Below are 12779 nucleotides of genomic sequence, written 5' to 3'. Positions count from 1 at the left end.
AATCTGCTACCACTTTCTTAGTCATTGCTTTGTACGATGTTGCTTCAATCCATTTGGTGAAATAATCAATTGCCACTAGAATGAACCTGTGCCCGTTTGATGCGGCAGGCTCGATAGGTCCGATAACATCCATTCCCCAAGTGGCGAACGGCCATGACGAGCTTGTTGCAGTAAGCTCGTTTGGAGGCACCTTTATCATGTCTGCATGTATTTGATAGCGATGACATTTTCGGACATACTGGATGCAGTCCGTTTCCATAGTTATCCAAAAATAACCAGCTCGGAGTATTTTCTTGGCTAAGACAAAGCCATTCATATGCGGACTGCAGGTCCCTGCATGAATTTCCTCCAATAGCCTGGATGCTTCCTTTGCATCGACACACCTTAGTAACCCCAAATTAGGAGTCCTCCTATACAAGATTCCTCCGCTATGAAAGAAGTTGTTAGATAATCTTCGAAGTGTGCGTTTCTAAGTAGGATTTGCGAATTCTGGATATTCTCATTTCGTTAAATATTCCTCGATATCATGAAACCACGGTTTTCCGTCCGCTTCTTCTTCTACATGAGTGTAATAAGCTGGATGATCATAGATCTTTACCGGAATAGGATCAATGAAGTTCTTGTCTGGGTGCTGTATCATGGACGATATGGTAGCCAATGCATCAGCAAACGCATTCTGAACTCTGGGAACATGTTGGAACTCTGTCTTTGTAAACCTCTTCCTCAATTCATGTACATGATGCAGATAAGGGGGTATCTTGGTTGCCCATTCTTTTCGAACCTGATGTATAAGCAGGTCTAAATCTCCGATCACTAGCAATTCCTGAATGTTCATGTCAATGGCCATCTTGAGCCCTAAGATGCAGGCTTCGTACTCAGCCATGTTGTTGGTGCACGAGAACCTATGCTTGGCAGACACCGGATAATGCTGGCCGGTTTCTGATACTAGGACCACTCCTATGCCAATTCCTTTAAAGTTTGTTGCTCCGTCGAAAAACATTCTCCAACCATCATAGGGTTCTGCAATATCTTCCCCTATGAAAGATACCTCTTCATCGGGAAAATATGTCTTTACAGGCTCGTATTCTCCATCCACAGGATTTTTAGCAAGATGATCGGCCAGTTCTTGTCCTTTGATTGCCTTCTGAGTTGCGTAAACAATGTCTAATTCACTCAGTAGGATCTGTCACTTAGCTATCTTGCTAGTGGGCATGGGCTTCTGAAAGATGTACTTCAAAGGATCCACTTTTGATATAAGGTAAGTGGTATAGGCACAGAAATAGTGTCTCAACTTCTGAGCTATCCAAGTCAGAGCACAACAGGTGCGTTCCAATAGAGAATATCGGGCTTCGTACGGGGTGAACTTCTTGCTGAGATAATAGATGGCCTGCTCCTTTCTTCCCGTTTCATCATGTTGCCACAGAACACAACCGAAAGCTCCATCCAATACTGTGAGGTAGAGTAATAGAGGTCTACCCGGCTCGGGCGGGACCAAAACTGACGGCGATGACAGGTATTCCTTGATTCTGTCGAAGGCTTTCTGACAATCATTAGTCCATTTGGTAGCGGCGTCCTTCTTCAACATCTTAAAGATTGGCTCACAAATGACAGTGGATTGAGCTATGAACCGGCTGATGTAGTTAAGTCTTCCTAAGAAACTCATAACCTCATTCTTGTTCTTCTGTGGTGGCAATTCTTGGATGGCTTTGATCTTTGACGGATCTAGTTCTATTCCTAGATGACTCACAATGAACCCAAGTAGTTTTTCGGCAGGAACCCCGAATGCACATTTGGCGGGATTCAGCTTCAAGTTGTACCTTCTTAGTCTGTTGAAGAACTTCCTCAGATCTTCCATGTGGTCACTGGCTCTCTTGGATTTGATGATGACGTCGTCTACATATACCTCAATCTCTTTGTCATGGAAAATAGCAGTCATGGCCCTCATGTAGATGGCCCCAACATTCTTTAACCCGAACGACATCATCTTGTAACAATAAATCCCCTACGGCGTAATGAAAGTTGTTTTCTCCACGTCTTCCTCATCCATCCATATCTGATGATACCCAGCAAAACAATCAACAAACGACTGCAGTTCATGCTTGGCACAGTTGTCAATTAAAATGTGTATGTTCGACAAGGAGAAGTTGTCTTTCGGACTGGCCCGATTGAGATCCCGGTAGTCGACACAGACTCTAACCTTCCCGTCCTTCTTCGACACTGGCACAATATTGGCTAACCATGTTGGATACTCTACTACCCTGAGAACCTTGGCTTTGACTTGCTTGGTGACTTCTTCCTTGATTTTCAAAGTCATGTCAGGTTTGAACTTCCTGAGCTTCTATTTTATTGGTGGACATGTCGGATCGGTTGGCAGTTTGTGAGCTACAATAGATGTACTAAGACCAGTCATGTCATCATAAGACCAGGCGAATATGTCCTCATATTCCCTTAGAAATTTTGTGTACTCTTTCATTTCTGATGGTGACAGATGAACGCTGATTCGTATTTCTTTGACATTTTCTACATCTCCCAGGTTGACAATCTCAGTTTCGTCCAGATTAGACTTAGGTTCGTTCTCAAAATTCTCAACCTCTTTAACAACCTCTTCTGGTATATCATCTTCTTCTGAGTCCATATTCGTTTGTTGCGTTGCCTCGTTGCACGTCACAATCGTCGGTTCAATAAGATAAGTAATAGTAATGTTGTGTAAATAAAGTAAACGATAAAAAGTGATAAGAGCAAGATTTATAAGAAATTGAAATGCTTTGATAAATTTCATAATTGTTTTGAACATTGGAGCTCTTATTTCAATATTAAAAATGCGGAAAGAAAGTCAATTAGCGAAAAAATAAAGATAATGCATGGTGCTTTGCTCAGCCTTGCTACCCCGAAGCTTTCCGGGCCCTGGTGGTTCTGATGGACTAATTGTTGAGGCGTGCTCCTCGGCTCACAGCCTGTATAGAAGGGCCTTCCTCCCCATCCTCCTCGAAAATGACACAATAGTCCATATTATCATCTTCCAAAAACAAATTCCTCATCGCCGCCAGTGCTTCCTCTTCTCCCGACCCATATATGACATTGGCTGGCTGGAAAGTCTGCTCCAAGCGAGGTATCGAGTGCTCTAATGGGTAGTAGGGATTGCTCCATGGTGGCAACCAATGGTTGAATTCCTCCCAAGTGTATTCATATCCCAAACCGAAAGTGGTACCGTGTTTCTTCAACTTTATAGGCTTAGCGATTCCTTGGAGATTCTTGCCAAGTCTTTTGCCAAGTTCATATCCACACCAATTCAGTATACTTTCAATTTTGTTATCCCACCATTTGTCCTTATCCACGATGTTGACTCACTCAATGTGATGGTAGGTTTCTCCGCCTATCTTCCTTCTTCCTCCGATTGCTGGGATGGTCTGGCGACTGTATATGGGATTGCTACCGTCGCCGTGAATAATTACCTTTTGGTGATTCCACTCGAATTTCACTACTTGATATAGGGTTGATGCTATAGCCCCAGCGGCATGGATCCAGGGCCGTCCCAATAGCAAGTTGTAAGATGCTGGGACGTCTATCACTTGAAAATCAACGTCGAACCAAGTCGGTCCCATTTGCACACACAAACTGATTTCCCCAATAGTGGACCTTTGGGATCCATCGAAAGCTTTGACATTGATGGCTCCATCCTTGATCTCATGTAGGCTCTTTCCCAATGTTCTGAGAGTCACCAATGGACAAATATTGAGGTTGGACCCTCTGTCAATGAGGATTCTGGTGATGAAATGATCTTCGCACTGCACAGTGATGTGCAATGCCTTGTTGTGGCTTAGCCCTTCAGGTGGTAGCTCATCTTTGTGGAAAGTGATTTTGTGACTCTCCAATACTTGCCCTACCATGTTTGTCATTTATCCTCCAGTTATGTTGCTGGGTACATATGCCTCGCTCAGCACCTTCAATAAGGCGTTCCTATGTGCGTCAGAGCTTTGTAGCAGAGCCCAAGATAGAGATCTGGGCTGGCATTTTGTTCAACTGATCAATGACCAAATACTCTTTGGCTTGTATCTTGCTCTAGAGATCATCAGGCCCAGTTTCAGTGACTGTTGGTCGTCCAGAGGCCTGCTTACTAGACTCAGCTAGATGTTCTGGGGTATAAACCCTGCCGGTTCTTGTCATACCCTGTGCTGCAATTACTTCTCCAGATTTGGTTTTCCCTCTCCTTTTTGCCTCGACGGTGTAATCCCATGGTATGGCCTTTGGGTGGAATAGTGTTACGGCTGTCATGGCCACCGGAATGTGCACCCTTGCTCTAGGAGGTAATATAACAACCTCAAATGGTACATGTGCCTTGGGGGACCCAAACTCGACCTCAATAGGCCCTGGAGCCTTTGTAGAAGAAGGTGCTTCGAACTTAAGTGATATGGACATGTTCACTTTGGCGTCTCCAGAAGGTTACATCTGGACCACAATCGGATTAAGTGTGATCGTTGGTTTCTTTGGCTCGTCACCTTCAGCAATCAATCCAATCGACCCTTTGGGGTCCCAATCATCCTCTATCTCAATCATGTGAACACTTCCCCCTTGTGGTCAGGCAGAGGGCTGTTGCGGACATTCGGAGCTGGCTCCTTTGCTATGATGATCTTGTTGTCAATCAAAGCTTGGATCTTATCCTTCAGAGAGCGGCACTCATCAATGGTATGCCTCTTCATGCTAGAATGGTATGCACAGGTTTTGTTTGGGTTGACCCATTGGGAGGGGTTTTCGGGCTTTACAGCAGGGATATGGGTGATGTAACCAGCAGCTTTGAGCCTTTCATACAGCTGGTCGATAGGTTCGGCAATGGCGGTATACTGTTTAGGGGGTCTACAGTCGAAGTTTGGTCGGGGTCTAGGAAAGTTTTGGTGGGTGGGAGGTGGTTGAATATTGTAGGTTTGATAGACATGTGCGGGTTGGGAATATCTGGGTGAAGTGGGCTGATATGTAGGAGGTGGAGGTGATTGGTAAGTAGGTGGTGGAGTTTGGTAAGAGGGCAAGGGTGCTTGGTAATTTGGGGTAGGTTGATATGTGAGTGGAGGTATTGGGTAGGTTTGGTATTCAATTGGGTATTTTGTTCTTTGTGTAACCATCACAGTGCTCACGTCCCTTTTCTTGGACATGCCACTAGACTGTAGAGCCTTGTTGGTGGCCTGCAAAGCTTCAAAGTTAGTGACCATACCACTTTTGATACCTTCCTCGATCCTTTCCCCTAGCTTGATGATGTCGGAAAATTTCTGGCTTTCAATCAGCATTAACCTTTCATAATACTGTGGGTCTTGAGCTCAGACGAAAAACATGTTCATTTGTTCTTCTTCTAAAGCCGGTTTGACCTTAGTAGCTTCTGATCTCCAATGAGTAGCATACTCACGGAATGTATCCATGGGTTTCTTCTTTAAGTTCTGGATGTAGAACATGTCTGGTGCATTTTCCGCGTTGAACCTGAACCTGTCCATGAAATCGGACACTATACTTACCCAATTTGACCATTTCTTAGGGTCTTGGTTGATGTACTAAGACAAAGCATCTCCCTTTAGACTCCTCGTGAAGAGTTTCATGTGAATCTTTTCGTCCCTCCCTACTCCGACCAACTTGTCGCAGTATGTCCTCAGATGAACTCTCGGATCCCCGGTACCGTCAAACATTTCGAACTTAGGAGGTTTGTACCCCTCAGGCAGTTCGACATCGGGTTGAATGCAAAGGTCTTTGTAATTTAGTCCTTAAATCCCCTTACTTCCCTCGACGCCCTGAATTCTGCTTAGTCAGCTTCTTGAGTTCTTCTGCCAGATTCCTGATAATCGAGTCTTTATCATCGGACTCGGGTGTGGTTTCCAAATAGATGGGGGTGTTGTGGGGATGATCATTTGTGGAGTTTAGTGGTTCAGGGATGAGCAGTGGGGTGTTGTCTGAAGTGTGGCATGTGTTGCAGTGGTGATGGGGAGCAGGTTGGTTTTGTGGTTTCAGAATGCTTTGTGGAGGTGTGGGGTTTTAAGTGTTGGCAAAGTTGACATTTGGGGTAGTGAGGGAAAATGACAAATTCGCCAAGTTCCGAACTTGGTCCAGTTCTTCCTGAAACTTCAATAACTTCTGTTCGAGCTGGGAGGCACTTTCCTGAGGAACCTCTACCCTTTCAACTGAGTTCTCCTTTCTAATGTTGCTCAAATCTTCCATCTTTCCCTTGTTCCTGTTTCTGATAGGTGTCACACCTCCTTTTTCCGCGCCCGGGGGCGCAGGGGAGTTTTTTCCAATTAAAGGAATATCGAAACGGGATAGGTTTAATTATTTCAGAGTCGCCACTTGGGAGATTTAGGGTGTCCCAAGTCACCAATTTTAATCCCGAATCGAGGAAAAGAATGACTCCATATTACAGTCTGCGTACCAGAAATCTGGATAAGGAATTCTGTTAACCCGGGAGAAGGTGTTAGGCATTCCCGAGTTTCGTGGTTCTAGCACGGTCGCTCAACTGTTATATTCGGCTTGATTATCTGATTTTATACAAGTGTGAACTTATGTGCAAAATTTAACTTTTAACCGCTTTTATCATTTACCGTTTTTATCAAGAATTGCAACGTTGTGAAAACGTATCTCGAACCGCATTACAATCAATGTACCCGTGGTCGTCGACACACTTTGACTCCGTTGAGATTTGGATTTGGGTCACATCAATGTGCACCCGAGTTTAAGGAAATTAAATTATTAAAGGCGCGCCTAAAGCGGCTAGCGTATTTATTTTGGGTAGGACCGTGGAATTTTACTAAACGGTCCATCCCAGAATCTAAGTATTTAATACATATATTTTGTGAGGGCCCTGCAATTTGTCCCTTTTATTTGGCGAGGCTCGTCTCATTTTATTTTTTATTAGAATTTGCAATGTCATGGAAATGCATCTCAGACCACGTCACAGTCAATGTACCCGTGATTAGAGACACATTTCAATTTCGTTGAGATTTGGATTTGGGTCACATAAATGTGCACCCGAGTTTAGGGAGATAACATTATTAAAGGCGCTCCTAAAGCAACTAGCGCATTATTATTTTGGGCTAGGGCTGCGAAATTTGTTAAACGGCCCGTCCCAGAATCTAAGTGTTCATTATGATACATATATCTGTGAGGGCCCCGCAATTTGTCCCTTTTATTCGGCGAGGCTCGTCTCGTTTTATTCTTTATTATTATTATTATTATTATTTTTTTTTTTTTAAAAGGATGCCATTTTTATGTCTTTAACAATACTAAAACTTACGGCCTCTTTAAAACTAAATTCCCATGACTTGTTAGAAGTTTAATAAAAGGAGTTTAGTGAATGAGTGTTTCGGCAGCAGTAACAGCATGCAATAATACTATTTTTTTTTCGAATGATCTAACTAAAGGAAAGGACGAACAGATTAACGTCAAACTTATGTCATAGAACGACTAGTCCCACTTAATTAAATGGCATCAAATAAACAAGAATCACATAACGCAAAATAAGCAAAAATGCATACGATGAAAACACAAGCAGAAAATTATCATACCAATTTCTATATTACATCTTCGAACATTTAACGTAACATTTCCTTATCTAATACTTGAGATTTACTAACCTTTTGAACCTCGGCAAACTCAGGACGACGAACACGACCCCTACGGAATTCAAGCCAGACCTCACTGGACGCGGAACAACGACGAAACCACGGACAAACAACTCGACGAACCAAAGACGACCTCGATGGAAAGCTTGGACCCTACAACTGTCGAAGCCCCAAGATTGTTGGTTGCTACTGTATCTCCGACGCGGCAACTGGTACGAGGAGATGGGCAGAAGGGATCGTTTGGACGTGAGGATGGCTTGCCTGTTGGTGGCAGTGGGTCGACTGGGCAACGCGATGCCGGGAAAGGTAACAGCAGTCGCTGCTCGACGGAGGCTGGACACGGTGGAGGAAGCTGACGGACTGGACGACGGGGGGCTGGTGTTTGGGTGGTGGTGTTGGGCAGAGGTCGACGGAGAGGGGTCAGCTGGCCGGGCAACGATGGTGGTAATGGAGGTTGCTAGTGGCGGGCTGCTTGGAGGTTGACGACGCTGCTTGCCGGACTGGTTTGGGTGGAGCTGGAGCTCGTGGCGGATGGCAATGGTGGTTGACGGAGGTGCGTCTGGTTCGTGATGGAGGTAGTTTTGTTGGTTGTTATGGGGGAGTTGGTCGGGATGGAGTGGTGGTCGTGAGGCAGTTTGGGAATGGAGTTGGGTAGTGATGGAGGAGTTTAGGGTTTTTGGTCTTGGTTTTCGCTGGTGTTTGCTTCTTCTTCTTCTTGAAGAAGAAGATTGAACAGTAGTCGTCCAGTCGGGTTTTTGACGCGGGGAAGTGATGGTCCGAGCTTTTTTCAGTAGGGTTTTTGTTTGGAAGAAGATGGGGAAGTTTGGGAGGGTTTCGCTGGTTTTTTTTTTTCCCGTTAGGTTTTTGTTCTTCTTCTTCATCCAGAAGAAGATGTACAGTACCCTCCCCTTTAAAATTCCAAAAGTCCCTTTCCTTGGTCCCCCCTGAAGTGAAAGTCTTCTCCCCTTTTTCAACAAAAATTTCTTGTTTTTTTTTTAAATTCTTTTTCCTACTTTTCACGTGCCATTCCCCTTTTTAAAAACTTTTGCTTTAAAAAAAAATTTTCACTCCTCTTTTCCCTCACCTTCTGTCCATTTTTTTCTTTCTTTTCCATTTTTCAAAGTCCTTTTCGTTGGTCCCCCCTTTGAAAATGTCCAAGTCCGTGCATTTGTAACTTGACCAAGAAAAATGAGCCCCACGCGTGGTGGGGTTCGAGACTTATGTCCCCCACGCGTGGTGGGGTTCCCCATGTGTCCTCAACACGGTTTATTATGGGCTAGGTCCGAAAATTAGGCCTAAAACCGGGTAGTTTGAACCCGAATATTATTCTTTTGCCCGGACCCGAGAAATAGGAACACGTTGCTTAACTAGTCCTATGTAAGCAAAATAACTACCAAAATAAGACTAGTATTTAACAAAACTATATCTTTTTAAATATTTTTTAAGGATTTAAAATAGCTACAAAATATTAATAAAACTATTTTTGTAATTTTCGTTTCTAAATATTAAGATAAAATATGAGGTAATATTTTTTGTATTTTTTTCCAAATTAAAATGACTACAAAACCTTAATTTATATATTTTTTTTGTAATTTTCGAAATTATAAAGTACAAAAATAAAGTACAATTTTTTTTGTATTTTTCAAGTTTATGAGAGATACATAAACTAAAATTTATATATATATTTTTTTGAAATTTCTTTTGCAACGAAATAAAGTAAAAATAGTTAAAATGGCTATACTAGTCCTAAATTAGATATTTAAGCTTAAGGACGTAAAAATTCCCGGGGAGGGTCAAAAATCACGTGCTTACAGCTGCCCCTCTTTGACTGGAAACACGAAGAGTTTTCCGACAAAGAACGACTAGCCGTGTTTTTGACCCGACCATTACTTGGACGGACTACACTTAAGGAAAGGAAGGGAATGTGACCGAGCCCTGGTATCTGAGCTGCCTACATATCCTTGGTTATACAGGAATCAGGCCACGTGTAGTTCGGGAATGAGAGAGATGGTAGAGTGTACCGAGGTGAAGAGCCGATCGAGGTGCCGTTCCGTTGAGGTTCCGGTCCGCGGTCCTGTCATTACAACAAAAATGAAAACTGAAAAAGACTAACTAAGCCTATCAACTACTAGTTACAAGGATTCCTATCTCTTAAGTCTTCTGAAACTTGGTCTTGAGTCTTGAATGGTGCTTCATACAGACTTTGGATTTGAACCTTGATACTTGCTAGTTGTAGGCGCTAGTTCTTGAGCAGATCACATTTGTTCTCCACATCCGTGCTTCGGATTCATTCATTTTTCTCTTTTTTCTTTTTCTTCTTTTTTTCTTTTTGTTTTTGTGACTAGCTTTTGTTGACCCTCTCAGACTGTTGACTCGCATTCTTGGGGCGAGATTCTTGTTGCTTCTATCTTGGATTGAGTGCAGGGGATTTTTGTTGTGGCTTTCTGCCTTCCAATGGGTTACGGCTTGACTTTGAACGATCCCGCTGTTCCACAGGCGGGCCCCTAACTTCTTCAATCTTTGACATATAACAATCTTCTGCTCTACAGGCAGGCCCCTGACAATCAAAACAAACAAAACAAACAAAATTTCCTAACCCAGTTTGCACTGGGAAGGTTTGTGAGTCGTTAGCAAAATCGTAGCCCACTGATACTACTGATGCAGTGCTGAGAGTGAACTAAATACTAGATTAGGATGTATTCCCTTGTTATACAGGTGGGCGCCTAACTTCAATGCTTGAAATGTAAGGACTGAAATGTATTCCTCTGTTCTATGGGCGGGCTCCCAATTTCAACACTTGAAAGTAAGAACTGAATGTATGCCTCTGTTATTATGGGTGGGCTCCCAATTTCAACACTTGAAATAAAAACTGGAATGTATTCCTCTCGTTATACAGGTGGGCGCCTGGGTTTAGGAAAATGACTCTTTTTTTCTTTCTTTTTTTTTTCAAAAATGTTTTTTTTAGCATCTTAGGAGAAAGATTCATCGGACTAAGATTTTGATCCTAGGAGAAGGTTCGTCAGACTAGGTCTCTATCTTAGGAGAAAAATTCGTCAGACTAAGATTTTGATCCTAGGAGAAGGTTCATCAGACTAGGTCTTTTTTTTTGGTATCTTAGGAGAAAGATTCGTCAGACTAAGATTTTTTGTTTTTGGGTATCTTAGGAGAAAGATTCATCAGACTAAGATTTTGATCCTAGGAGAAGGTTCGTCAGACTAGGTCTCTATCTTAGGAGAAAAACTCGTCAGACTAAGATTTTGATCCTAGGAGAAGGTTCATCAGACTAGGTTTTTTCTTTTTGGTATCTCAGGAGAAAGATTCATCAGACTAAGATTTTGATCCTAGGAGAAGGTTCGTCAGACTAGGTCTCTATCTTAGGAGAAAAATTCGTCAGACTAAGATTTTGATCCTAGGAGAAGGTTCATCAGACTAGGTTTTTTTTCTTTTTGGTATCTCAGGAGAAAGATTCATCAGACTGAGATTTTGATCCTAGGAGAAGGTTCGTCAGACTAGGTCTCTATCTTAGGAGAAAAATTCGTCGGACTAAGATTTTGATCCTAGGAGAAGGTTCATCAGACTAGGTCTTTTCTTTTTGGTATCTCAGGAGAAAGATTCATCAGACTGAGATTTTGATCCTAGGAGAAGGTTCGTCAGACTAGGTCTCTATCTTAGGAGAAAAATTCGTCGGACTAAGATTTTGATCCTAGGAGAAGGTTCATCAGACTAGGTCTTTTCTTTTTGGCATCTTAGGAGAAAGATTCATCAGACTAAGATTTTTTTGTTTTTTGGTATCTCAGGAGAAAGATTCATCAGACTGAGATTTTGATCCTAGGAGAAGGTTCGTCAGACTAGGTCTCTATCTTAGGAGAAAAATTCATCGGACTAAGATTTTGATCCTAGGAGAAGGTTCATCAGACTAGGTCATTTTTGTTTTTTATTTTTTTTTGTTTGTTATCTTTAACAACCACTTAGGAGGAAATGCGTCTCCTACGGGTGAAACTAAAACTTAAACTTAGGAGGAAATGCGTCTCCTATGGGTAAAACTTAAACTTAGGAGGAAATGCGTCTCCTATGGGTAAACTTAAACTTAGGAGGAAATGCATCTCCTATGGGTAAACTTAAACTTAGGAGGAAATGCATCTCCTATGGGTAAAACTAAAACAAAACGAGGAGGAAATGCGTCTCCTATGGGTGAACTCTAACGATTTCAAACTAGGAAGTGCGTCTCCTATTAATGAAACCTTCGCTTTCTCTTTTTTTTTTTTTTATTTTGAATTATTTACTTACCTGTGTTGTCCTCCCTCGAAACTGTTGGGGATTATTTAGATGGGGATGGCTTTTACCTTTTTTCCTTTTTTCATTATTATCTTTTTATTCCTCTTTTTTTTTTTTTTTCTTTAACAACCACTTAGGAGGAAATGCATCTCCTACGGGTGAAACTAAAATGAACTTAGGAGGAAATGCGTCTCCTAGGGGGTAAAACTTAAACTTAGGAGGAACTGCGCCTCCTATGGGTAAAACTTAAACTTAGGAGGAAATGCGTCTCCTATGGGTAAAACTAAAACAAACTTAGGAGGAAATGCATCTCCTATGGGTAAAGACACAAAATGTATTCCCTTATTATACAGGTGGGCGCCTAAAATATGAAATGCATAAACAAAAGTATTCCTCTCGTTATTCAGGTGGGCGCCTGTCAAGAAATGTAAAGACTGAAACCAACATATCTTATTTGAGGGCGGATGAACCCAACAGATCCTATTTGAGGGCGGATGAACCCGACAGATCCTATTTGAGGGCGGATGAACCCAACATATCCTATTTGAGGGCGGATGAACCCGAAATATCCTTAAGACTTGAAGGTGTCTTACCTTGAATACTTGTCGGGGATTGGGATGAAATTTCCCTTTCTACCTTCCCCATTTATTTTATTTATTTTTTTTATTTTTTTATTTTTTTTTTGTTATTTTTTATTATTCCCTTTTTTTTTGTTTTGTTTTTGCATAGCTTCTTCCTTCAAAGACTACCTCCCTTGATTTACTTACCTATTGGGGGGTAAAATGTTATCAGCTGGGGGTACCTGACTTCCAGGAAATTTTCTAAATGGAAGGAAAATTTTCTGCCCCAGTTTGATAATATCCCTTGTGGCATGCAGTTCTGGCATCAATGCCATTTTCCTTTACCTGTTTCAAA

This window comes from Nicotiana tabacum, chromosome 21, assembly GCF_000715075.1.
Source record: "Nicotiana tabacum cultivar K326 chromosome 21, ASM71507v2, whole genome shotgun sequence".
Classification (NCBI taxonomy): Eukaryota; Viridiplantae; Streptophyta; class Magnoliopsida; order Solanales; family Solanaceae; genus Nicotiana; species Nicotiana tabacum.
The sequence above is the reverse complement of the archived record's forward strand: the minus strand, read 5'-3'. Positions refer to the sequence as shown.